Raw genomic sequence first — 23,982 nt, 5'->3', positions numbered from 1 at the left:
ACCGGTGGTTGCAAAAACAGAAAAGATTCAGAAAGGATTCAGCAAAGAAGCAGTCCACTCTAATTTATCTAGCTGTGTTATGCGCCGATTCTGACTATGAATTATCAATGACATAATGGGTATTAATATGAACCTTGAAGTGCCAAAATAGGATAAAAGATTCAAACAATTTTTTCAGCTTCTTTTGACAGACATCCATCAATAGCATAACATTTGGTTAACAAAATTTCCTAATCGAACCTCATTGACTAAACGAACGACGCAAAAAGTTTCATCTGTTTGATTTGAGCAGTTTAGGTATGTCATTAGCCGTAGGAAACATAATTTACACAAACCTACCAATAATCGTAGGTAAAATAAACGGTCACTACTAAGTTATTCTATCTCCTTTTAACCGCATTTGAGCCTAATAATGTTCAACAACAATAGTTAGCTCGAATATGTGTTTTTGCATAAATTTGATTTTCTTGTTGACGCTAAATTTAAAATATGCGTGATATTCTTGTTGTCATTATAGTTGTTTTTGTCAATGCTCGATTTAGTTTCTCTATACAATCATTGCAATTTAAATTTTCCCATTTCTATCCCGGGATGGTTATAATGCAAGTCAATGAAACAAGACGGTTAGAATGTAAGATCTTGCAAGATGACAGCTATCTTCTTATTCTTCTGCGATAACATTTTTTAACACCTGTTGTGAACTCATAATGAACTTGATTTTTGAACAGTCAGAGCCATAATTTGTAAATAGAACGTGCAAAAATGAGTAAGACCAAGATAACACACTAAGACACTATGAATTGATGATTAACAACTTTAAGCAGAGTTATAGATGTAGTTGATGACATGTCATCAACTACATCTATAACTCTGCTTAAAGTTGTTAATCATAAATTCATATTGTCTTGGTGTGTTATCTTGGTCTTACTCATTTTTGCACGGTCTATTTACAAATTTTGGCTCTGACTGTTCAAAAGTCAAGTTCATTATAAGTTCATTACAGTCCCCCTCGTTTTGGTGTTGTAGTCAAAACCTAAAGGGTTAATGATTTGTTAAAAGTTGTGAATGTTGTTACGGTTTATTAAATTTGTGTCCTGTTTCGACGTTGTGATCCGTTTCTTAGTCGTCAATTACTAGTGCTAACTTGTTTACTGGTCTTGTTTGTTTCCCAAACCCAGTTCTGATTTCACAAGATCTAACTTTTCCATCACTGCTGTGAGACAACTTTTCCACAATACCGACGGGCCAAATACCTCGTGGAGTCATGTCTTCCAACATCCATACAAGGCTACCAACTTCGAGAGGCTTCTGATCTTTTATCAATTTGGGTCTCCTAGCCATTGTGGGTATGAACTCGCGCAGGAGTCGTGTCCAAAATTGATGTGAAAGGATAATACATTTCTTCTCGTCCTTGTTTTAATCTTTAGTGATTGACAATATTTACGGCAAACGTTTGTGAGGTCGACCGATAAGGAAATGGTTCGGCGTGATTGGTTGATAAGACAAACCCTTGTCTGGGACGTAAGTCAGAGGCCTGCTGTTCAGGATTTCTTCGACTTGAGTTAGGAACAAGCGAAAGGGTGAAAGAAATCTACACCCGTATTTTAAAAAATAAAGTTTTCAGTATTTGGAATTCTGAAGTTTGGCAGGGTGCCATTTGAGGTTGCAATGCTACTGCTTTTTGTCGACGGCAGTCAAAAACATCGGCTGATTATTGTTCGTAAGTTGGAGCGATGGCTGATTACAATAAAGGACTGTTGAACAATGAAACGGCAATGGTCGAGTCCTGTATCTCCATTGTTGTTGTGAATATCTCTAAGCATAAGAAAAGTTATAATTTCTCTGCCGCTTAGGATTACTGGGGTTTGTAGGTTCTCTTCCAGTTGATTTGTATTCGCAAGACGTCCATTAGCTCTTATAACTCGGTCTTTGGAAATGAAGGGTGAGAAATTTTTATTCTTTGAGTGTGCTGGAACGTTTTGGTCTTTGCGAAGACAATCTAGCTATTCCTCAAATGACAGTTCTTGAGATTGCCTAAGTAGATAAATTTTGCTCATATTGACCGTCTTTATGGTAAAGTGGAAACTCTTCGTTGTAGTTTTGAGGTTGCTGATAAACAAAATTACAAATGCGAGAACGCGTTTAAGTTTTTCAAAGCTTGAGAACCATTTTGAGTCAATGAGTGGCTGGTTTGCCCGTGAGAGAGCCATTGAAGCTGCTAAAGGGTAATTTGGCACTTTTGTCGGAGGCCAATTTGTTGGGTCAGTTTTCAAGAAAAGTGGCCCGTTAAACCAACGACATTTCGGTCTGAACACGTTTTATTTCAACCCTCTTTTTCCGTCGTCCGCTGGATTCAAGACACCTGAAACATGACGCCAGTCTGATGGTGAATTTATTTCAAGAATTTTTGCAACACTGTTTGCTACATACATTTTGTGTCTTTCTTTGGAGTTGTAAATCCATTGCAGGGTCGTTGCGCTATCCGTCCAAAAAGTCGTTTTGCTAATTGTTACATCGAGCTGTTGCTTTATGAAGAAGGCTACCCGAACGCCGATATCACCTGCTGCCAGTTCTAGTTAAGGTATGCTTTGCTGTCGAATCGGGGAAAATTTTTGCTTTTCCCATAATAAAATTGATTGAACAAGTAGAATCTGTATACTCTGTTTTTAAATATGCTACGGCACACATAGTTGTTAGACAAGCGTCGCAAAAGATATGAAGAGTTGATTCTTTAGGGGTCTTTTTCTCCTCGAACAAAAAATCGTGGTAAGTCGATGTTGGAAATGTTTCTGATTTCTGTCATAAGAGACTTCAGGGTTGCATCAAAAATGTTAGGTAAAAGGTTGTCCCATTGTTTTCCTAAAATCCAGACGTCCTGCATGATTGTTCTTAACCGCACTGTGAAGGGCGCAAAAAAACCCAATTGGGTCATAGATGGATGAAACACTCTTCACAATATTTCTCTGGTTGGGGTTCTCTAGATCTACTTTTTTAAATGTTTTGCAGTTTATAGCGAAAGAGTCTCTAGACACAGACCACTGTATTCCTAATACTCTCTCGGTATCAGTTGTTGATGGTTGTTCGTCTCTTTCTCCGAGTTTTGGAATAGGCGGCAGAATGGTAGACTCTTTTGTATCGTTAGGATTTTGGTCTTCTTTAGGGATTGACTTCATTGTTTTAAGTGAATTGGAAGACCACTTGGTTAAAATGAAACCTCCTAGCAAAACCAAATGTTTCAGATACTTTGAAACGTAAATTGCGTCCTCGACTGTGTCTGTTGCGTGATACAGTTCATCCATGTAAAAGGAACGTGAGACTGCCTTGGCTGCTAAAGGGTGATGCTGACAGTTGTCCTCCGCTGTTCGTCGTAAAGCAAAGTTACATCACATCGGTGAACACCTAGCTCCAAAAATGTGCCTTCTAAATTGGAAGCAAATTAGCTTTTCGCCTTCCTACCACAGAAATCTTAAAAACTTCTGGTCCTGTGGTCGAACACCTACTTGCATAAACATGCCTTCAATGTCCGCAGATATCGCAACTTTTTTCTGCCTGAACCTGCAGATAACACCGGTCAAGTTTTGCATCAAGTCAGGCCCTGGCATGAGTTGGTTATTTAATGAGAAACCATGATATTTTGATGCTGCGTTCAAAACTTTTCTTATTTTTGTTTTTTTAGGGTTTATGACAGGGTGATGCGGAATGTGCCAAATGTTTGGAGTTGTTTTATCTAGTGGAACCTCTTTAATGTAGCTTTTTTTCAGATCTTCGTCGATTGTTCCCGTGTATTTCTCTAACAATTCCGGGCTCTCTCAAGTCTTTTAACTAGGGCTTTGAGTTGTTTAAAGGCTAAATAGAAGTTATTTGGCAGGTCGGATTTGTTTTTCGATAAAAGCCCAACGTGATATCGTCCTTCCTTGATTTCTACAGTAGATTCCAAAATGTCTGATACGCGTTTATCGGTCTCTGATCTTGTGACGTCCCTATTGGGCGGCAAGTTTCCAACTTTGTGCCAGTTGAGTACTTCGTTGTACAGAGTGTCGTCAATTTTGCAGCACTCTCTAGACTCACTTTTGACAATTTGAGACTGGCTTGTTACCGCTGAAGATAGATCAGTTTTCCCTAACTCAGTCCATCCAATTTCTGTTTGAATAGCTCTTGCGGTATTCGGAGGATTCTCTCTAGGTGCAATGAGATCAAAATTGTCACGTCGAATCAAAATAGTGATCTGGTTGATGTCGACGTCGTGGTATTTAATGTGTTTCAGGTGATCAAATACCTGACGTACTTTTCGAATACATTCTAAATTATATTGCGGAAACTCTATGTCGGCCAAAACCTGAACGTCTTCTATATCAAAAGTTTGATTAGAACTCATTCCTTTAACTGAAAGGTTAACGTTCGCGAATGTCACAATTTTGTTCCATGGATTCCTTTGTGCAGTTCTGTGTGTTGGGTTTTTTCTTCAAAAACGATTCCAAGTGCGGAAGCAGTTTTCGTTAACATCACTGATACAAAGCTTCCATTGTCCAGAAAAGCGTACATGTTTACTGACTTACCATCCCTTGAGAGTGTTACGGGGAGTATCTGAAGGAGTGAAGGACGTTCAGCTGATCTAGCGGTACTGCAATGTGTTGAGTTTGCTGTCTGACTAGACTCATCGTGTAAGTGTGTATGATGACGTTTGTTACAACATCTGCAACTCTGCATAGAAGGGCACACCTTTGAAGAGTGTCCCAATTTCCGGCAATTGAAGCAGGCTTTGAGTTGATAGATGGCCTCCCTACGCTGCTTAGCGGACATGTTTTCGAATTTTTCGCACATATATATTCTGTGGATACCGTCCTCGAAAAGAGACTTTGAAGCTCTGCTGGTTTGAGGAACGTTTTGGTCTTCTAATTGTTGTTGCTGATTTCTGGAACTCATGAACTGTCTTTGGTGTTGACTACGTTCTTTGTTAAGTTTCGAAGCGGTCCGCATGTTGGAATTCTTGTCTTGGGTGGATACATATCTTGATGTTCCTTGAATGTGATTTGGATCATATCTAAGGTGATTGTTCCCATATTGTGAAAGATTGCTCCGCGGATTTGTTGAGTCATTTTTGCCCAGCTTTTTTCGAGAAAAAGGTTTTTATTCTCGAAGGTTTGAGCAGTCAAAGAGAGCCATTCGGCGAACTGCTCTAAGGAGGGAGATTCGATCTGATGTTGTGCACAATGTTCGCTCCAGTCAACTAGTTGGCTATAAGGTAATTTCTGTATTGCAACTTGGGTATTCATTGTTGATTTGAGGTCGTGTTCGTATTCCAGGCGTGTAAAAGTATTCACGTGTAAAGGTAAAAGTTGTTTATAAAAATGCTAAAATTGTCAAAACTTTTGGGTCGCTGGCCTGACGGGCTTGCTAACGAAGCAAGTTTTTCTAAATACGCGTTTACGATGACGCTAGCCTTGCCAAACTTTTGCTTCAGGTCGGCCAGAGCTTGGTGATAGCATTGACCATTGCAACCGTAGCCTTTAACTAAGCTTTTTGCTTGTCCAGTGAGAAGTGATTTTAGGTGTGTCATCTTTTCTGTAGTGCTGAGTGGCTTTGAGTCAATGACAGACTCAAATAACTGTATCCAATCTGTCCAAGTTAGTGAATTGCCATTAAATGTGTCAAGTTTTAGTGTCGGGAGAGTTCCTGATGAGATCTGGTTAGTGAAGAATTGTTGCCTATGAGCGTGATCCTGACAATTTGCCCGACCAAATGAGGCTTGATGTTTTGGAAACGTAGTTTGGTCAAACAAATTTCTTGTAGTTGATGCATGGAAGGACAGATTTGATGTTTCTGTATTTTGAAATGTTGCCGGTTTATTGGAACTAAGTGTTATACCTGTTGAAGCTGATAAGGTTTCCTGCGGAATCTCTCTTTGTTCTGATTCGTTTTGTAGTGTTTGTTGTTGGATATTTGTTGGCAATCTTGTTTGTGTATCCGTTAAATTGTTGACAAGATCAGAACTGACTTTTAATTTTCTCCGAACCGAGTTAAGTTTTCTGCGGGAGTCGCGTTTGACTGCTAATTTCTCATCTAAAAACTGACAATGTTGTGATTCGTCTAAATTGAGTAGGAGGAACTCATTAGTCTTTTCTAGCTCAGATAGTAACTGCTCAGATAGTAACTGCTAGTGAACTCGTCGTATGGCAGATTATCATCAGTTGAAATGTCTTCGATCAAATCGTTTATGCTCGAAACGCAATATTTGTGAAAACTACGCTGACTTTCAACGGTTTTGGCAGGCATGATGAACTTTTATATATAGAACTCCGTAGGTAAAAGTTTTCCTTTTTCAAGAAGATGGCTGTTTTACGTGTGCTCAAAAGAATGTTTGAGGCTGTGTTGGTATATTGTAATTTCTTGCTGACGATTCGATGTTGATATTTGGTCACAAGAAATCTCAATTACTACGTTGAATATGTACGAGATCTTTTGACTTTGGGAGATTTGTCTTACTAACTGACCAGGGGCACCTCACGGAACCTGGGGACAGCTAGTAGAGATGTTTTTGGAATTAATCTAGTTATCTTACAAGTAGTTTAAGAGGCAACTCATAGAGCCTGGTGAACATTTAAGATAAAGAAAATTTGTGAAACTTAAGTTGAAGTAAAAACTTCCAGGTTGAGCAGATACACGTACATAAATTCCGTTTACACTCGTAAATTTTGCTGTGACCACTGTTATTCAAGGTTTCGTTATAATCCTTGTACAGAATTTTTTGTTTGATAGGGTGGTGAAGGTTTGAGCTACCAGATTCGTTAAGGTGAAGATGATCTTTAGGATTGAAGTATTTAGCGCCTGATATGTGCTTACTTATTCCTCTATATTTCCAGTTGACTGAGGGTTTGTGACTCCGATTTCTGTGGGACACTTTCTCGAGGATTTCGTTAACGGCTGCTGACCGCTGTTTGTTTTCGTTTCGTTCTGTTATTCCTATGAGGTATAATTTTTGGTTCGTTCGGTCAAAAAATTTGCGAGTTCAATCGAAAAGATTTGCGATGTCAATTGGTGTTTTGTCTGAAGGTTTGCAGCCGTTATACAAGTCGTTACCGCCAATGAACAGTATAATTTTACAATACTGATTGATAGGGGAAAAAAGTTATATACGTTTTTGATGGTTGCGCCGGGAAGAGATAGGATATTCAGGTTTCCAGAATCGAAATGTCTTCCCTGTGAATCTGTGATCAATATGAACTTCGTTTCCGGAGACTTGAAAAGATGATATCGCATGTCAAATACAATCAGTGGGCGTCAAGACACTAAGTGAGTTATGATGTAGAGGAGAGATTCTGGGTGCTTAGTTCAAGTGGATTTGAGTTGCTGCAGCTGGAGATCCTAGTTAGCCAGGAAAACTGCTGCACAATGCCTCTTCTGGTTTGTAGCTGCTTATGGAGAATCCTGTTTGGCCAGGAAAAACTAGGCTGGGGAAAGACGCTTGTCGTTACTTGCTGCTGCTGGGAAACCTGGTTAGCCAGGAAAACTGCTGCACAATGCTTTCGCTGGTTTGTAGCTGCTTATGGGGAATCCTGGTTGGCCAGGAAAAGCTAGGCTGGGGAAAGACGCATGTCGTTGCTTGCTGCTGCTGAGAACCCTGGTTAGCCAGGAAAACTTCTGCAGAATGCTGCTGCTGGTTGGTAGCTGCGGGTGGGGAATCCTTGTTGGCTAGGAAAAACTAGGCTGGGAAGAACGATTGTCGTTGCTTGCTGCTGCTGGGAACCCTGGTTAGCCAGGAAAACTTCTGCACAATACTGGTCTGGTCTGGTAGCTGCTGGTGCGGAATCCTGGTTGGCCAGAAAGAATTAGGCTGGGGAATGCCGCTTGTCGTTGCTTGCTGCTGCCGGGAACCCTGGTTAGCCAGGAAAACTGCTGCACAATGCTTCCGCTGGTTTGTAGCTGCTTATGGGGAATCCTGGTTGTCCAGGGAAAGCGAGGCTGGGGAACGACGCTTGTCATTGCTTGCTGCTGCTGGGAACCCTGGTTAGCCGGGAAAACTTCTGTAGAATGCTGCTGCTGGTTGGTAGCTGCTGGTGGGGAATCCTTGTTGGCCAGGAAAAACTAGGCTGGGGAAAGACGCTTGTCGTTGCTTGCTGCTGCTGGGAAACCTGGTTAGCCAGGAAAACTTCTGCACAATACTGCTCTGGGCTGGTAGCTGCTGGTGCGGAATCCTGGTTGGCCAGGAAAACTAGGCTGGGGAAGGTCTCTTGTCGTTGCTTGCTGCTGCTGGGAACCTCGGATAGCCCGGAAAATTTCTGCACAATATTGCTCTGGGCTGGTGGCTGCTGGAGGGGAATCCTTGTTGGCCAGGAAAAACTAGGCTGGGGAAAGACACTTGTCGTTGCTTGCTGCTGCTGGGAAACCTGGTTAGCCAGAAAAACTGCTGCACAATGCGTCCGCTGGTTTGTAGCTGCTTATGGGGAATCCTGGTTGGCCAGGAAAACCTAGGCTGGGGAAAGACACTTGAGTTGCTTGCTGCTGCTGGGAACCCTGATTAGTCGGGAAAACTTCTGCAGAATGCTGCTGCAGGTTGGTAGCTGCTGGTGGGAAATCCTGGTTGGCCAGGAAAAACTAGGATGGGGAAAGACTCTTGTCGTTGCTTTCTGCTGCTGGGAGACCTGGTTAGCCAGAAAAACTGATGCCTAATGCTTCCGCTGGTTTGTAGCTGCTTCTGGTGAATCCTGGTTGGCCACGAAAAACTAAGCTGGGGAAAGACGCTTGCTGTTGCTTGCTGCTGCTGGGAACCCTGGTTAGCCAGAAAAACTTCTGCAGATTGCCGCTGCTGGTGTGTAGCTGCTTATGGGGAATGCTGGTTGGCCAGGAAAACTGATGCACAATGCTTCCGCTGGTTTGTAGCTGCTTTTGGGGAATCCTTGTTGGCCAGGAAAAACTAAGCTGGGGAAAGACTCTTGTCGTTGCTTGCTGCTGCTGGGAAACCTGGTTAGCCAGAAAAACTGATGCACAATGCTTCCGCTGGTTTGTAGCTGTTTTTGGGGAATCCTGGTTGGCCAGGAAAAACTAAGCTGGGGAAAGACGCTTGCTGTTGCTTGCTGCTGCTGGGAACACTGGTTAGCCAAGAAAACTGCCGCAGATTGCTGCTGCTGGTTTGTAGCTGCTGATGGGGAATGCTGGTTGGCCAGGAAAAACTAGGAGGGGGAAAGACGCTTGTCGTTGCTTGCTGCTGCTGGGGACCCTGGTTAGCCAGGAAAACTGCTGCAGAATGCTGCTGCTTGTTGGTAGCTGCTGGTGCGGAATCCTGTTTGGCCAGGAAAAACTAGGCTGGGAAAAAAACACTTGTCGTTACTTGCTGCTGCTGGGAACCCTGTTTGGCCAGGAAAACTGCTGCAGAATGCTACTGCTGTTTGGTAGCTGTTGGTGGGGAATCCTGGTTGGCCAGGAAAACTAGGCTGGGGAATGCTGCTTGTGGTTGGGGATGCTGAGTGACTGGAGAGGAAGGGAGGTTTGGGTAGACCAGAACTTGACTGGGGCGCCTCCACTGCCTGAATAAAACAAAGGTGTTTAACCTCTGAGGATGGGTTTGGTAGACGGAAACGTTGCTGGTGTTCCTCCACACCCTAGTTGGGGGTGTTGTCCGTAAACCACTGGGTTCAACCTCTGAGGGTGGTCTTGGTAGACCGAAAGTTGGCTGGGGTTCCTCCGCTCCCTGGGTGGGGGTGCTGTCTGTAAACCACGGGGTTCAACCTCTGTTGGTGGTTGGGTAGACCAAAATTTGGCTGGGATTCCTCCGCTCCCTGGTTGGGGGGTGCCGTCCGTAAACCACGGGGTTCGACCTCTGAGGGTGGGCTGGGTAGACCGAAAGTTGGCTGGGATTCCTCCGCTCCCTGGAAAACCCTGGGTGGGGGTGTCGTCCGTTAACCACGGGGTTCGACGTCTGAGGGTGGGTTTGGTAGACCGAAAGTTGGCTGGGATTCCTCCGCTCCCTGGGTGGGGGGTGCCGTCCGTAAACCACGGGGTTCGACCTCTTAGGGTGGGTTGGGTACACCGAAACTTTGCTGGGGTTCCTCCACTGCCTGGGTGGGGGTACTGTCCGTAAAAAACGGCGGGGTGTTATAACAAAATTCGAAAAAAATTGATGGGGCTGCTATGGCTTTGGACTTAGCTTCGAGTGTTGGTGGGCTGCAGTAAAGGGTTTGTGCCTTCTAACGTTGGTGCGCCATGTCATCAACTACATCTATAACTCTGCTTAAAGTTGTTAATCATCAATTCATATTGTCTTGGTGTGTTACCTTGGTCTTACTAATTTTTGCACGTTCTATTTACACATTATGGCTCTGACTGTTCGAAATTCAAGTTCATTATGAGTTCATTACGACACCAATCGACAATCCGAATGAATTTACTCTAATGTATCCTCAGCATTCAGTCTTTCTATAGTTCAATTTTTTGAAGCAATATTTGTTCCCTGTAAACTATTTTAGAATAAAATATTCAGTTATTTCACCAAAAATTGGAAGTTATGAAACATTTCATTTTTTTAAAACTCATTTTTACTCTTATTAATCTTATTTACTTGTTGTCATTTTTTACTGACATTTGGAAAAAGGTCTGTACTTACAAAAAGTAAACTCAGCCAAATCTCTCGATCCGGGCCGAGGTGTCAACGCCTGAGCGTAGATCTTACATAAATTCAACGCATTCAATGCTAATCTTACATGATTTTGCGTTGTGTTTTGGCGTAGATCTTACATATTTAGCGTTGAATTTAGCGTAGATCTTACATATTTAGCGTTGAATTTAGCGTTGATCTAACATAAATTCAACGCACTCAACGCTAATCTTACATAAATTTGCGTTGAATTTTGACGTAGATCTTACATATTTAGCGTTGATCTTTCATAAATTCAACGCATTGAACGCTAATCTTAATAATTTTGCGTTGAATTTTGGGGTAGATCTTACATATTTAGCGTTGAATTTTAGCGTAGATCTTACATATTTAGCGTTGAATTTAGCGTTGATCTTACATAAATTCAAAGCATTCAATGCTAATCTTTCCATTCCATTTCAGACCACTTTACGATTTCAAAAGTTTTTCCTTTTTTTTGAAAAGGTCATTTTTTTCACTGTTTCGACCCCTATACTTCACAGGTGGGAAACATGAGGTCAGAAAAAAAATCCTTTTTTAGTGCTCTTTTCTAGTGCAAAATCCAATTCAGACCATTATACGATTTCAATATTTTCAAGTTTTTTTTCAAAAAATTAATTTTTTTACTCTTTTGATCCCCTATACTGCACAGGTGAGAAAAGTGAAGTCAGGAAAAAATCCTTTATTAGTGCTCTTTTATAGTGCAAAACCCATTTCAGACCACTTTACGATTTCAACACTTTTTCAATTTTTTTTTCAAAAAACCAATTTTTTTCACTGTTTCGAACCCTATATTGCAAAGGTGAGAAACATGAAGCCAGACAAAAATCGTTTAGTGCTCTTTTATAGTGCAAAATCCAATTCAGACCATTTTACGAATTCAAATTTTTTTCCAAATTTAAAAAAAAATTAAGTTTTTCCCAGTACGCCTCACATGGTAAATGCGTTGAATATGCTAAGTTAAATACTACGCAAAATCAACGCAAATATTTAAGATTTACGTTAAATTCAACGCAAATTATATAAGATCTACGCTTTATAAGAATTGCGGCTCTTAAGGAAACCAAGGTATTGTGGCACAATGGTAGAAGAGGCGACAAGCAAACAGGAGGTCAGCAGTTCGAGTCCCATACGCAACTGGAGGTTAATAGTTCAAGCAGACGCTTTGATTTTTTGTAAGATCTACGCTAAATTCAACGCTTATTATGTAAGATCTACGCTAAATTCAACGCTAACTATGGAAGATGTACGCTAAATTCAACGCTAAATTTGTAAGATCAGCGGCAACTAGCGTTGACAAGTCGGAAAATTCACCGCAATTTTCTTACATAATTTTGCGCTGAATGCTTTGAATTTTTGTCTTCAAATTCAACGCATTCAACGCAAAATTATTCAAGAAGATTGCGGTGAGTTTTCCGACTTGTCAACGCTAGCTGCCGCTGATCTTACATAATTTTGGCCAAATTCCTCGGCCCGGGGAGATCTCATTGATCTGTTTTTTTGCTTATCTTCGTTTTTAGCAGAGTTGCAGTGCAATAACTACAGATGCTATGACGTCAACTCTCATATCAAACATACAATTTGTCATTCCAAGTCATATACGCTTCTTTCATAAAAAGGACGGTTCGTTTGTAGGAATCTTGGAAAACAGGTGTTTTTATTGCAGGAGTCTTAAAAAAGTCAATTTAGGAATTGAAATTTTCTTCGTTTAGAGATTGCACGTTTAGATCTTACGAGATAGCGGTCGGTTTTGGGATTTTGACCATGGTCGCGGACTCAAATCAGAGCAATGAAAAGGATATTCCCTGCCCTGTATATATCGTCCGGGAGGTTGCATTTACCCAGACCATAAATTGCGTGAAATATTTATACCACATGTCACCAGGGTAGCTAAAAGAGTGTCAATGCTAAAATTCGCTAAATATGTAAAAATTTTGGTGAATGCGGTGAAAAGATGTAAGAATTACAATTTTTAGAGTTGAATGCGCGAAAAAAAGATGAAAGAATATTTTTCCATTTATGATTTCTGTTTACTACCCTTATCTCGCCATGCTCATTAAATATTTTTATAGCAGCACATAGAAGGAGGACTTTTAAGTCTTAAAAGAATTTTTTTTAGTAAAACATCGTTTATGGATAAAGAAAATGTCATGAAAATGTCGATAAAATTCAAACCCATAGTCAGAGATCACATATGCATAGGAAGTGCAAAATATCAATAATTTTTGCTGTGGCTTCTCTTGAAAAAATTAGACTTTCATCTGTTTTTAGTTGCATTTAAGCAAAGCAAACATTTTTTTCAAAATTAGTGGATTTTAATCCAAAAAAGGAGTTGTTCAAATCATTTCAAACTCACAATCAGAGATCTTCAATTTATGGGAAGTCCCTAACATCGACATTTTTAGTGCAGTTTGTCTAAAAAAGATACTTTTTCATCGGTGAAAGCGGTGAGAAAATATGCACCCCTAAAACCGTACATCTGAAGTCAATTTATCACTGTACATTTTTGCGGTGAATGTGGGATATTTGGGGTTTTTAGTGCTGAAATATTTATTTTCACCGCTTCCTGTTGGTAGCGGTGAATTTTTCACCGTTTAAGTGGTGAGCACAAAAAATTCACCGCTAAAACACGCAAACCTTTCAAAATTTCAACGCATATGTTTCCATAAAGTTCATTGAATCTGATTTAAGTTTACAAGAAATAGCATTGAAGTTAGTGAGAGATGGGACAGTGGAATAAGAGATTGTTGATATTCAGAAGGGCAGAGGCTGGAACCCATTTACGGCAGTTTTTTTTCATTGTAAGAATTACGGTGAATGCGATGAAAATATAAATTTCTGCGCTCAAAACAGCAAATCTTAAAGAAATTCATCGCTTTCACAGCATTTATCGATAAAAGATGCTGGCTCTGTGGGGTGAAGAATATTTTTTCACGCTATTCACCGCAATTCTTACACTTTTTGACAAAACCTCGACCCTGTTTGTCCCGAAACAAAGAGCATAGGGTTCCAAATTTTCCGGATATAATTTAGATACTCTGAAGACTTTAAAGATCCTTATCTATCAATTTTCTCCACCATTTCCTGTTACACAGTGGTAAGAATATAACAGCAGTTATGTTTCAAATCAATGTCATAATATTTATTATTTTCGATAGTTACATCAATCATAAAGCTGAACAAACCGTTGAAAGAGCAACAAACACTCAATATTCTTTCGCAGAGGGCACAAAACGTGTTTACGAAAGGTACATAAAATAGACTCAATTTCTCTATATATTTTCCTCATTTACCCATCCGTCCAGGGATAGATCGCTGCCGGGTCTGACTCGTTGCCTTGAACAACAGCTGCAGCGTCTGTTAGGACAGTTCACCATGAAGACCGTTGCAATTATGACCGCTATGAGAATGAGGACACATGGTAACAAAAAAGAGCCCATGACTTCTGGGCCTGCTTGGGGCAAATGCAATGGGTACAACATTTTCACCCAGTTTCTTTGGTTATTTATTGTCGGTGTCTTCCTGCTCACGGTGGATTTGTTTGCCGGGTCTGGTTGCTGGCTTCTATCGTCGTGTCCCTTTGTTGATTTCCTTCATCAGCTATTGTTATATGATTTTTTCCCTTTTGGTCAAACTTTTGGGCTGTCTTGGGTTTTTCTGGATGTGAAGATTTAGCGATTCCAAATACTTTCTCTTCTGTTCGCGAGTTATGATGTCGTTTAATATTTTTTTAAATCTAAGGGATGTCCGGAAAACATTAACCCGTTTTTGGTTTTCACTTCTCGGGTTTTTATGACAAAATAATGGGAACTTTTGTTAATCTTTATAGTGTCTCAGAGTTAGCTGTATGATGATATTGTTGTATTGAATGTAGTTTGTCAATCGAGAAATAGCTGTGTGGATGTATGTTATCAATTGTTTTTTGGGCTTCAAATTTCATCCAAATTTGTCAGAAATTAATCCAAAATAACCGTAATTGATGGTCTGATGCTTCCACTCAACGAGTAGTCAAACTGTAATTCCAGCTTTTGGGACTAAAAAGTCTTCCGTATTTTTCCAAAGTGTGAGCAATGTAACATCAACCCAAACCGTAAGAATGAAAAATAACATGTTTTCGGTACTATGTGAAATGGAATCATATACGTGTATGCAATTTTTAATATATTCTAAGCAAATTAGAAGTCGATAGGTCTATAATTAAAGTGATGAATAGGTACTGAAGAATGTTTCACAACAATTTCCTCAAAATCCTCAGAAATTGACCAATTTTCAGTTTAAACTGTGAAGTATTACTAATTTGATTTAGGAGATGTCGTCAGACAATAGGCTGTTCTTATCATAAATCGGAAACGAAAATTCGTTTAGATCAAAATTATTGTGAATGAGAGAGTGGTTAATGAGATTTCTCTGATATAATTTGATAAAACTGCGATGACTTCAAAATTTTGGTCTTCATAATTATGGAATACTGAATTATATAACTATGTATATTATGTTGGAATTATTTTCAGCAATTTCCCGGTAATTATCAAAAAATATAAATATTCCTACATTTTTCCATGTTAATAATGAAAGGGTAAATATATGATGTAGAAATTAGCTTTACAATGTTTAGAAACTATATAGAGAGGCAGTATTAGAACACCTCTTATAAAAATATAAGTAAATGGCTTCGGTAAATTGGTAACATTAGTAGACCAATAATCAGCTATATATTTTCAAGTGGCATCATATTTTTTTCCCTCATTTTCCCAATAATTTCTATCAAGGAACAAAAAAAATTGAAGCGTATTTCGAGATCAGTTTACGCCATTCAATGTCTATTTGTAATTTTCTAACAAGGGAAACTTCAGCAACAATAACTATATCATTCCGCTGCAATTCAAATGGAAAAGGAAACAATTTCACGTCAATTCACGGAAATATGGAATTCAACTGAAAACTAGAAAGTCAACACAGTGTAAATTGCAAAAGAGTATTTACCCTTCAACCCGTCAACTAAAAACTGCTTTTTCACTCTGTTATGAGGTCGCAAAGCTTTGCTGTTGACTTATTAAAGCCGTCGCTTCAACCCAATCAACCCAACTCTTATACCTCGTTCAGGAAAAATAAAAACGAGGGGATGAATAATAGCAAAATCTTAGCCATTTTAATGATGCGCGTAGGAGTTTGCCGCTTTAACATTAAAGCATGCTTTCTGCAGAAGAGATATTTTAGCCAAAAATAGACTACCAATTACAATAATAAAACGAACAACAACATTGACAACGTTTAATCCTGAAAGTGCGTATTGTTGCCTGTGTACATCTGTGTGTGATATATGCGCGCGTGCTTTTGTACGTGTGTGAGCGCGCGCGTGTGTGTGTTGTTTTACTGTGATACGTCGAGAAGGTTAGAACTTAGACTAAAAATTGGAAATTTGATAAAAAAACAGAAAGGCAAAGTGATGGGTGCGGATATTTCTACTCCAGAAAAGGACACCAGCGTCCACAATCTCCATGGAGCCTCTAACTTTATAAAAAAAAACTTTCAGAGTTTTCAGATGCATACTACCAAATTGAAATCGACGAGGACGCAGTGGACATCTGCACAATGACCATATCCCAAGAATTGTTCAAGATGTGCAGGCTATCTGAGGTCTTAAGTAATTCCACAACTGCACCGAATCAATTTTGGAAAACATGAATGTGAACATGACGTGTGGGCATCTTTCAAGAAAATGTTCGGTTGCACGTGGCAGCAGTACAACGAATAAAAGCTTGCTGTCAAATTCCGACTACGCGAGAAAAACATTAAAATTAATGAGAGAAAATCAAACTCCAAGCCAGCCTAAATCGTTAGGTTTCTCGGATGTTTAGTTTCAAGGACTGAATTGCACCTAGTCCAAAATTTTAGCAAAAAATCAATTTTGTCGAAGCACTATCGAAGAGAAAAAGTTTAATACCAAATTACTATGGACAACTGATAGCAGGCTTTGCATTAAAAAATGACCTTAGAAAAAATCCAAAAAATACAAAATATCGGGGACAAGACGAACTATATACCCTCTCAAATATTTGAGACGAACGGTTGCTAAATTATTTGGTCAGAATTACAGTTTGAAGAAGGAAAGAAATCACCATGGCGTCAGAAAAAGTAATAAGAAGGGTACTTTGCCGAGAATGAAGTCTACCCGGGTCGAGGGATTCGTCAAAATTTATGAAAGAAATGTGCTGACAACCGCTCAAAAAACATTTTTCAGCGGATAAATCTTACACATTAGTCCGCTTAATCTGCTGAGTTTTCTTACATAGTTTTAGCCCTTTTCAGCACATTAAGCGGATAATTTTGTAAGATCTAACTGCTGAAAAATATAGTTTTCCAGCGACTGTCAGCGCATTTATTACATAAATTCCAGTACTTATCTTACACAATATCAGCACTTATCTTAAGCATCTTCCTAAAGCAGTTATTGCAGCTGAGGTATAAAACCAAATTACTGGATTGAATGAAACCAGGTAGCTTAAGTATAATAGTATAACTATCTTCATTCCGTTAGATATGATGAACGTGTGACGCTTTTCATTTGGTATTTTCTGTTGGTAAAAAAATAAATTTTATTTTTAAAAAGCACGCAGATTTTTGACAAATTAGTTGCTCTTCAGAAGTGCAAAAAGTTAAGGAGCCTACATGCTGACTACGTTATAAGCAATAGTGAGCAAAAAAATTGCAAGTAAAATTCTGCAAGAAAGGCGTTGAAGAAGTGCTGAAAATAGGTAAGAAAGATGCTGAGAAGGTGCTGAAATCTTGCAAGAGAAGTGTTGAAAACATGTAAGAAAAGCGCTGAATCCGCTGAATTTAACATTTTCATAAGTTCTGAAATTATGCAAGAAAGGTGCTTAATCATATGCTGATTTTATGTAGAAAATGCTCTAAAAGGTGCTGAGATATTTTTATTCAGCGGATTCACCACCAAATTCTCAATTTTCAGCGCAATCAGCACAAATCTTACATAATTTCAGCGCATTCAGCGGATTTCTTACAAAAATATCCGCTTACAGATGCTGACCCCTCGATCCGGGTTTTGATATAGTTTCTATGATGTTGAAACGAGGCAAGCAAATACAACACAGATTGAGAGCCACTTGGAATCCTATTTGTGATCCCAAGACAGACACAGGGTTTACGTGGCGGGAAATTGACTCCGCAGACTGCTTATCAACCTTACAAACACAACACAAAGTACCAGAGGAACAAATCAGAATAATAACTTCATCGAGATGTGAAAACCACTTAGGTGGTTTATTTGAACTTTAATATGGAGCAGAAGGGCTCATGGCACCCGCAGACGCATTGATCACTGCATTTTCATGGTAACGATGATGATGACACCGATTGAGTCTGCTTCGCACTTAGCAATATTTATTTTGCTGAAGGTAACTTAGCAACCAAACCAGACAAATAAAGGAGTTGTAGTCAAACAGAGTGTTCAAAAACACATAAGCAAACAAATTTCGAGTTCAAACAACAGACGGGGCTCCAAAGCGGCCAATGGGTTTCAGAAAGACGAAGATGCGCTGAAAACCCACAATCAAGTCATCTTTCGCTGTTTTGAATCATATGCTCCTCGAACTAATACCCGTTGATATGAAAAAGGCACGTAGAACCCACCTGGGAGAAATGCAGCAGAAACATCAGTTCGGGTACTATCATTCTGGCCTCGCTTCAGTCAAGAAACGTTTCGTTATATTAGTCAGCGTCAAAATTGGTCAGAAAACAGAGATCTAGCGTGAATAAAATAGATTGAATTTGACCATAAGCCGATGTTTGGAAAAAGAAGTATTTGCACTGCAGTAGTTTTAATGATAAAGGTGTTTTTTTAGTGACCGTAGACGTAGGATGGACAGAAACCTACAATGTGGGACTTAGCAACTCAAGAACAGTGTAGGTATCCTTAAATCAAATATCTAAAAGATTTTTGATGACAAAATGCGAAGTTTCAGGCAACGTTCCAGAGCTTTTTATTGGATACCTATCATAGTTAAGTGAATCGCTAAGGTTCCACATTTAGAACCACCAATTGTCATCAAAATTCTTAATCATTTTCAGGGCTGAGCGGACCAATTCTTTTGTAGAAATTTTGTAGAGTATTGAACAAGAAAAAATGTTTTTCTAGAATTTAATGTTTACGACCTTTTTATATATTACCTACAAACAGCTACTAATATGGATTTTTTAAATTAGCTGCGGTCGAGAGTCACTTTTTGTCATCGTAAATTTTTGTTCATGGAAATTTTTGTCATTGTAACACAATTATTAGAGCAACTATTTCAATTTTGGGTTCTCTACAGATTTCAATGAAGATTCCAGAAAACCATCAAGTTTTGTAGGCTGGGTCCCCAAAAAACAAGTTAGAATCATTAACTGAAAAAAGGCTCAATGAACCACATACCACTGTCAACTTTTTTCCATCTCTCTCTCTCTCTCTCTCTCTCTCTCTCTTTCTTTTTAGCTTTTTCCCTTGCTTTTATACATATACAATTAACTGATCAGGCTATATCTTATGTTTATTTGAAAAAAGTTTGAAAGCTTCAATTACACGAGAAAACACTTTTGAACTACGAAATTACAACTTGACCTGACCTGAACACAAAAAAAATGATCAATGGTTGCTTGAAAAAATAAGTAATTATTTTATTTGGACACATTTATCAGGGTTGTTTTACATCTACAATGTTTGGATCACAAACAGACGAAAGTTTTTTTTTTATTTTTTGGTTGATAACCGATAAATTTTATAAATCATCAAAAGTTGATATGTCATAGAGGCGGATACAGAACATTCATGCCATTCTGAGATTTGTTTTCCTCATTGAGAACTTTGAAATTTAAACCAAACCAAAAATCTCAGAGAAGTATTCAGAAAAGTAAAAGAGCTGTTATTAAAAAATAAGCAGTTTTAACAATATGAAATCTGAAATGCAGGATGTATTAGTAAAACATAAAATTGATAGAGGGGTATTGGAATGGTGCAGAAAATAATGTTGAAAATTTTGTTGTGGTACGGTATATTCTCGGCAATTTGAAGCCTCAATTGCTTGGATGTGTAAATAATTGTTTTAAAGATTTCAGTTTTTAGCTAACGGTTCAATGGCTTCCAGTTATTTTTTTTTTACCTAACAGTTTTTTCCTCAATGTCCTGAACAAATATTTTAGTCACATTATTGACAGAACTTATCAACGGTTTAGTGCTGCTCCAAACAAACTTTGCGCTCATGGTTATGTTTTGATTGATGTATTTGAAGCTGAAAATTGTGTTTTCTTAAGAATTTTGTGAGTTTTCGATACTGGTCAATATTTGTTGTTATTTTGTTGTCTTTCTATAAGGAATCTTTTAACAGAAGAGCCATAAAAAGTCAAAAGAGATGCACGCTTTTTAATGAAAAAAATCTCTTCAATTTAAAATTTTAAACGGTTTTCATCTTTTTATTGTGCTAATGGCTTCAACACGTGGTTTCGATAAGTTGTTTAGGAAATTCTGATTTTTGTCGTTATTTGTTGCTTTTTTGTTGTTTTATGATTCGGTCTCTCTAATAACAGGCACAAGCGGCTTGCTGAGAACCTGTCAGTTAATATTTTTTGAAATAAGTTGAAAGCTTATGTTTGTTTGAATTTTTCAAAATATTTGAAAAAAATGTTTCAAGAAAATTAATGGATTTTGTGCTTTGTCACTTAAATCTTACTTCTGTCAACTTTGTGGCTTGGTCTGCGTAAAGACAGCTTGCCATCTGTTTTTTAACTAAAATGAGTCTCATCTCTATAAAACTTTTATTTGCAACAAAATGTTTCTTGGCTTTGATAGTACGCAATTTTCGAAAGAATTGTGTGATTTTTGGATATTTGCCTATTTCTGAGATTTTTTTTGCTTGCCACATTGTCAGACCACTGGGGTAGCCCATTTGGATGTGAAGACTGCGCAATTTGAAAGTTTTAATGTTTAAAAAGCAAAGCTTAGGGTTTTAATTGTGGTGACAACGCTTTCTTCTTAAAATTAATTATTTTTTTTTCGTTTCTCCGTTCTTTCGGTAGTCGTCTAGCATATTATGGATAATAACAGGTCTCAATTGCGTCCTATTAACTAGGGGTTATAAATTAACCTTCTTTGTTAACCGGGTTAGCTTAGATTTTGTATTGGTTTTCTTTATTGAAATATCAGTTGGTTTTATTCATTTTGAAATTGGTTGTTTTCAAAAATTGCGACACATTTTTGAACTTTGCCCTTTCTGCTGTTCTTTTCTGACCTGTTATCAGATCTCATTTTTGTCAGGTCTCGCGTCTTATCTAATGAAGTACAGTACACTTGTTTAGTTCAGATTTTGTCTGATTCCAGTTTCTTTCGAGTATTTTTTTAAAGTGTTTGTTTTAAATAAAATTATTGAGTTCTGGTGGTAGTTAATATTTGTTATTATTTGATTTTTATGTTTGTTTCGTTTAGTACTCTCATAAATGGCAAGTATCCTTGGTCCTCTGATCCAGCTTTTTTTCTTAGTTGTTTGTTGAACGATATGTAAATTTTTGGATAGTTTTTAATCTCTTCCTCACTTGACAATTAAATCAATACGTGTATGAGCGGGCTCGGTACATTATGTGCGAACGCACATTAGCAAGCCTCCTTGTTTATTTTTAGGGTAATATTGGTACAAAAAACCGTTGTTTATCCTATGGGTATAAAACTACAGCCTACATCATTGATGATATTGACAAAACAATGGGTTACAGATTCTAATGATAATTCTAAAACAATGAGACAATGATGCGTCCTTGATTTGTTTTGATGTTTTCTTAGAATTTAATCAAGTAAATTTACTTTACCTCCAGGGGTGGAATCTGTCTTGTTGATTGTTGTAACAAAACCCAGTTGTTGTGGTCGTAAATCTGCCAAACTCTATAAGATTCGAAGCAGTTGAATTTCCACTTTAGGTTTGATAATAAACCATATCTCTCACAAAAATTAGGGAACAATTGTACTTAGCAAGTAGTTTGAACTAAACTCTATTTTGAATTCTGATGTTTTGAGGCAGCGTAATAAAAAAGTAAATGACAATAAAATTGGGGATGCTAATTCGTCAATAGCTAAAACCTAAGGTGTTAATAAAAGAATTTTTTGTTACTATTTTATCAAGGATTTCGAATCTTTCCTATTATAATCATCAATTTGAAATAAGTATATAAGCAAAATTATTGTTATGTAAACAGAAATCTACAAAGAAGTTCTATATACTGCTGTCATTTTGATATGAAATGAATGAAAAGATATATATAATGTTTCGCTCATTTTCCTTTAGTAATAAATGTTTTTTTTTGCTATTTGGTGAAATGCAAGATATAGAAGCAACTCAATTCGTGTTTACGCTTCAAAAAGCATTTCACCATATTTTTCGTCTCACACAATGGAAATTATATTAAGTTTATCTCTTGAAGCGAAATATTCGACCATCGATAACGTCCTTCAGAAACATCAAAGTTCTACATACGCACTTGTCATTTCTAACTTGCAAATACTTCAAATCCCTCATTTTATTCCATTTTTGATGCGTTTTCGATGATATTCAACGGCATAAAGTAACAATGAGCAAACAAGTGACAATGAGGCCTATATAGTTTCAGAAGAAGGATAGACCAAGGGGACTTAACTTTTCTAATAGAAGTAGCCAGTGAAACAAATTTTGTTATAGCTTATATATTGATAAGATCATGATAAGATTTTCAAAAGGAGGACGTTAAGACTTGCAAATATTTGGGTCACAATTTACCATAAACTCATGAAGATTTGTCAAGAATTATTTTACGTTGCCAAGGCGTTCATCGTAAAAAATCGATATATCTTGGCATGATTTATCAGTTTCTCTTCACTGTCATTTTAGAAATCATTGACAGCAACAAAATGCTCAAGTTAATCAATAAGAAGCAAAAAAATGTGATGAAAGTATTGTCTGCCATTCAGGCACTGATTTTTGAAAAAAAAAACAGCAATTTTTAGAAAATGTTGCTAAAATCTGCTTCATTAAACAACCTGGAAAAAATGATTTTTTTTTAAAACCAGAGGTTTAAAAATGTGCCTAGATAGATAAATTACGAAATTGGCTGTCAAACTTTAAGCAAAATTAAATGAAAATAAAATTTTTTAGTTATCAAGACTCCTTATTTGAAGTACAGCTTTAAAATATCAACCTTTGAGTAACTTTGTAGCGAAAAACAAGGAAAGACTGGCCAAATATTAATCAGTACCATTGGAGAGATCTTAACAAATTTTAAACATGAATGGGCGAAAACAAGGTAATCTTTCCACAAATGAAGCTTCACGTGAAATGGCATCTTATTTAAAAAAATTGTGCTCAAGAAATTGTGATTATTCTCGATATTGCTTACTTTACATAACGTTTACCTTTTTCAAAAAAAAATCTTTCTCTACCTTCAGCCCTTTTTAACTTAGTTTTGTCACTTTGTTAACATAATATTCCCTATTTCGGTCCAATTTTTTGAAGAATATGCGATACTTTTGTAAGCAAGGCGTTGCAAAGAGCAGAAAATGTTTTCTAATAGAACTTATAGCGTCTGGAGAAGAAAATCCAACCGAGCTAGAAATTACAGCCGAACGGCCGCAGAACAGAATGTGAAAAATCAGAATCAGAGCCAAATGCTTAAATCTGATTGGCCAAATAATCTGATTAGTTTTAATCAAAGTACAGCAAATGTAAGAAATGACGAGTTAATCAGTTGTTGAACCTTAATTATCTATGGTGTGCGGTCAGGCTGCGCACTAGTCCTCTCCGAACACATAAAGACCTTCGTTAACCTATTTTGTAAGTATTTTTCCCGAAAAAAGCCTTTAAGATAATGAGTTTAAGATATTTCCAGCCGCGTCAAAACCTGGGAATAAGTAACTAATTTTTTAAAAAAAAATTTATTGTTGGAATATCTAATTCATAATGGCTAGTGTTATTTTTTATTGGACTATGCAACTCATAACCAGGGCAAAAATCCTTCTTTTTGTGCTTTAAAATGAAAACAGAACAAAAGAACTAAAAGAAGAATAGAAAAGAAGAAGATTTACTACAACTTTTCTGCAAGAATCTGTTCGCTGCACAGTCAGGTTTTTCACGCTCTGTGTAATTTCTTCAATATTTCTGTAGTTGTTATTGATAGATTATTGAATTTCAATATTGAGCAATATAATTGTAATTTGTAATATTATAGTATAGAATATGGTAATATTTATAAACTTTTTAGTGCACAGAGCAACGGAAATTTGAAGTTAAACAGATAACTCAAATGAGTTAAAGTGAAATCATGTTAAGGTTAGGATATTGTTCACG

At 37.7% G+C, this 23,982-nt stretch overlaps 1 protein-coding gene across 1 annotated transcript in view; it reads right to left on the bottom strand.

Annotated features, from left to right (window-relative positions):
* Positions 1 to 22,073, bottom strand: part of LOC142338016 (uncharacterized) — a 55,072-nt gene extending 32,999 nt beyond the window's left edge. The window contains exon 1 of the mRNA XM_075387649.1: positions 21,479 to 22,073. The gene's annotated coding sequence lies outside the window, so the exon portion shown is untranslated. The remainder of the gene's footprint in view (positions 1 to 21,478) is intronic.
* Positions 22,074 to 23,982: the final 1,909 nt, after the last annotated feature.

Source organism: Convolutriloba macropyga, chromosome 4 (assembly GCF_964194025.1).
Source record: "Convolutriloba macropyga chromosome 4, txConMacr16.3, whole genome shotgun sequence".
Classification (NCBI taxonomy): Eukaryota; Metazoa; Xenacoelomorpha; order Acoela; family Convolutidae; genus Convolutriloba; species Convolutriloba macropyga.
This window is presented reverse-complemented; position numbering and strand designations above follow the sequence as displayed.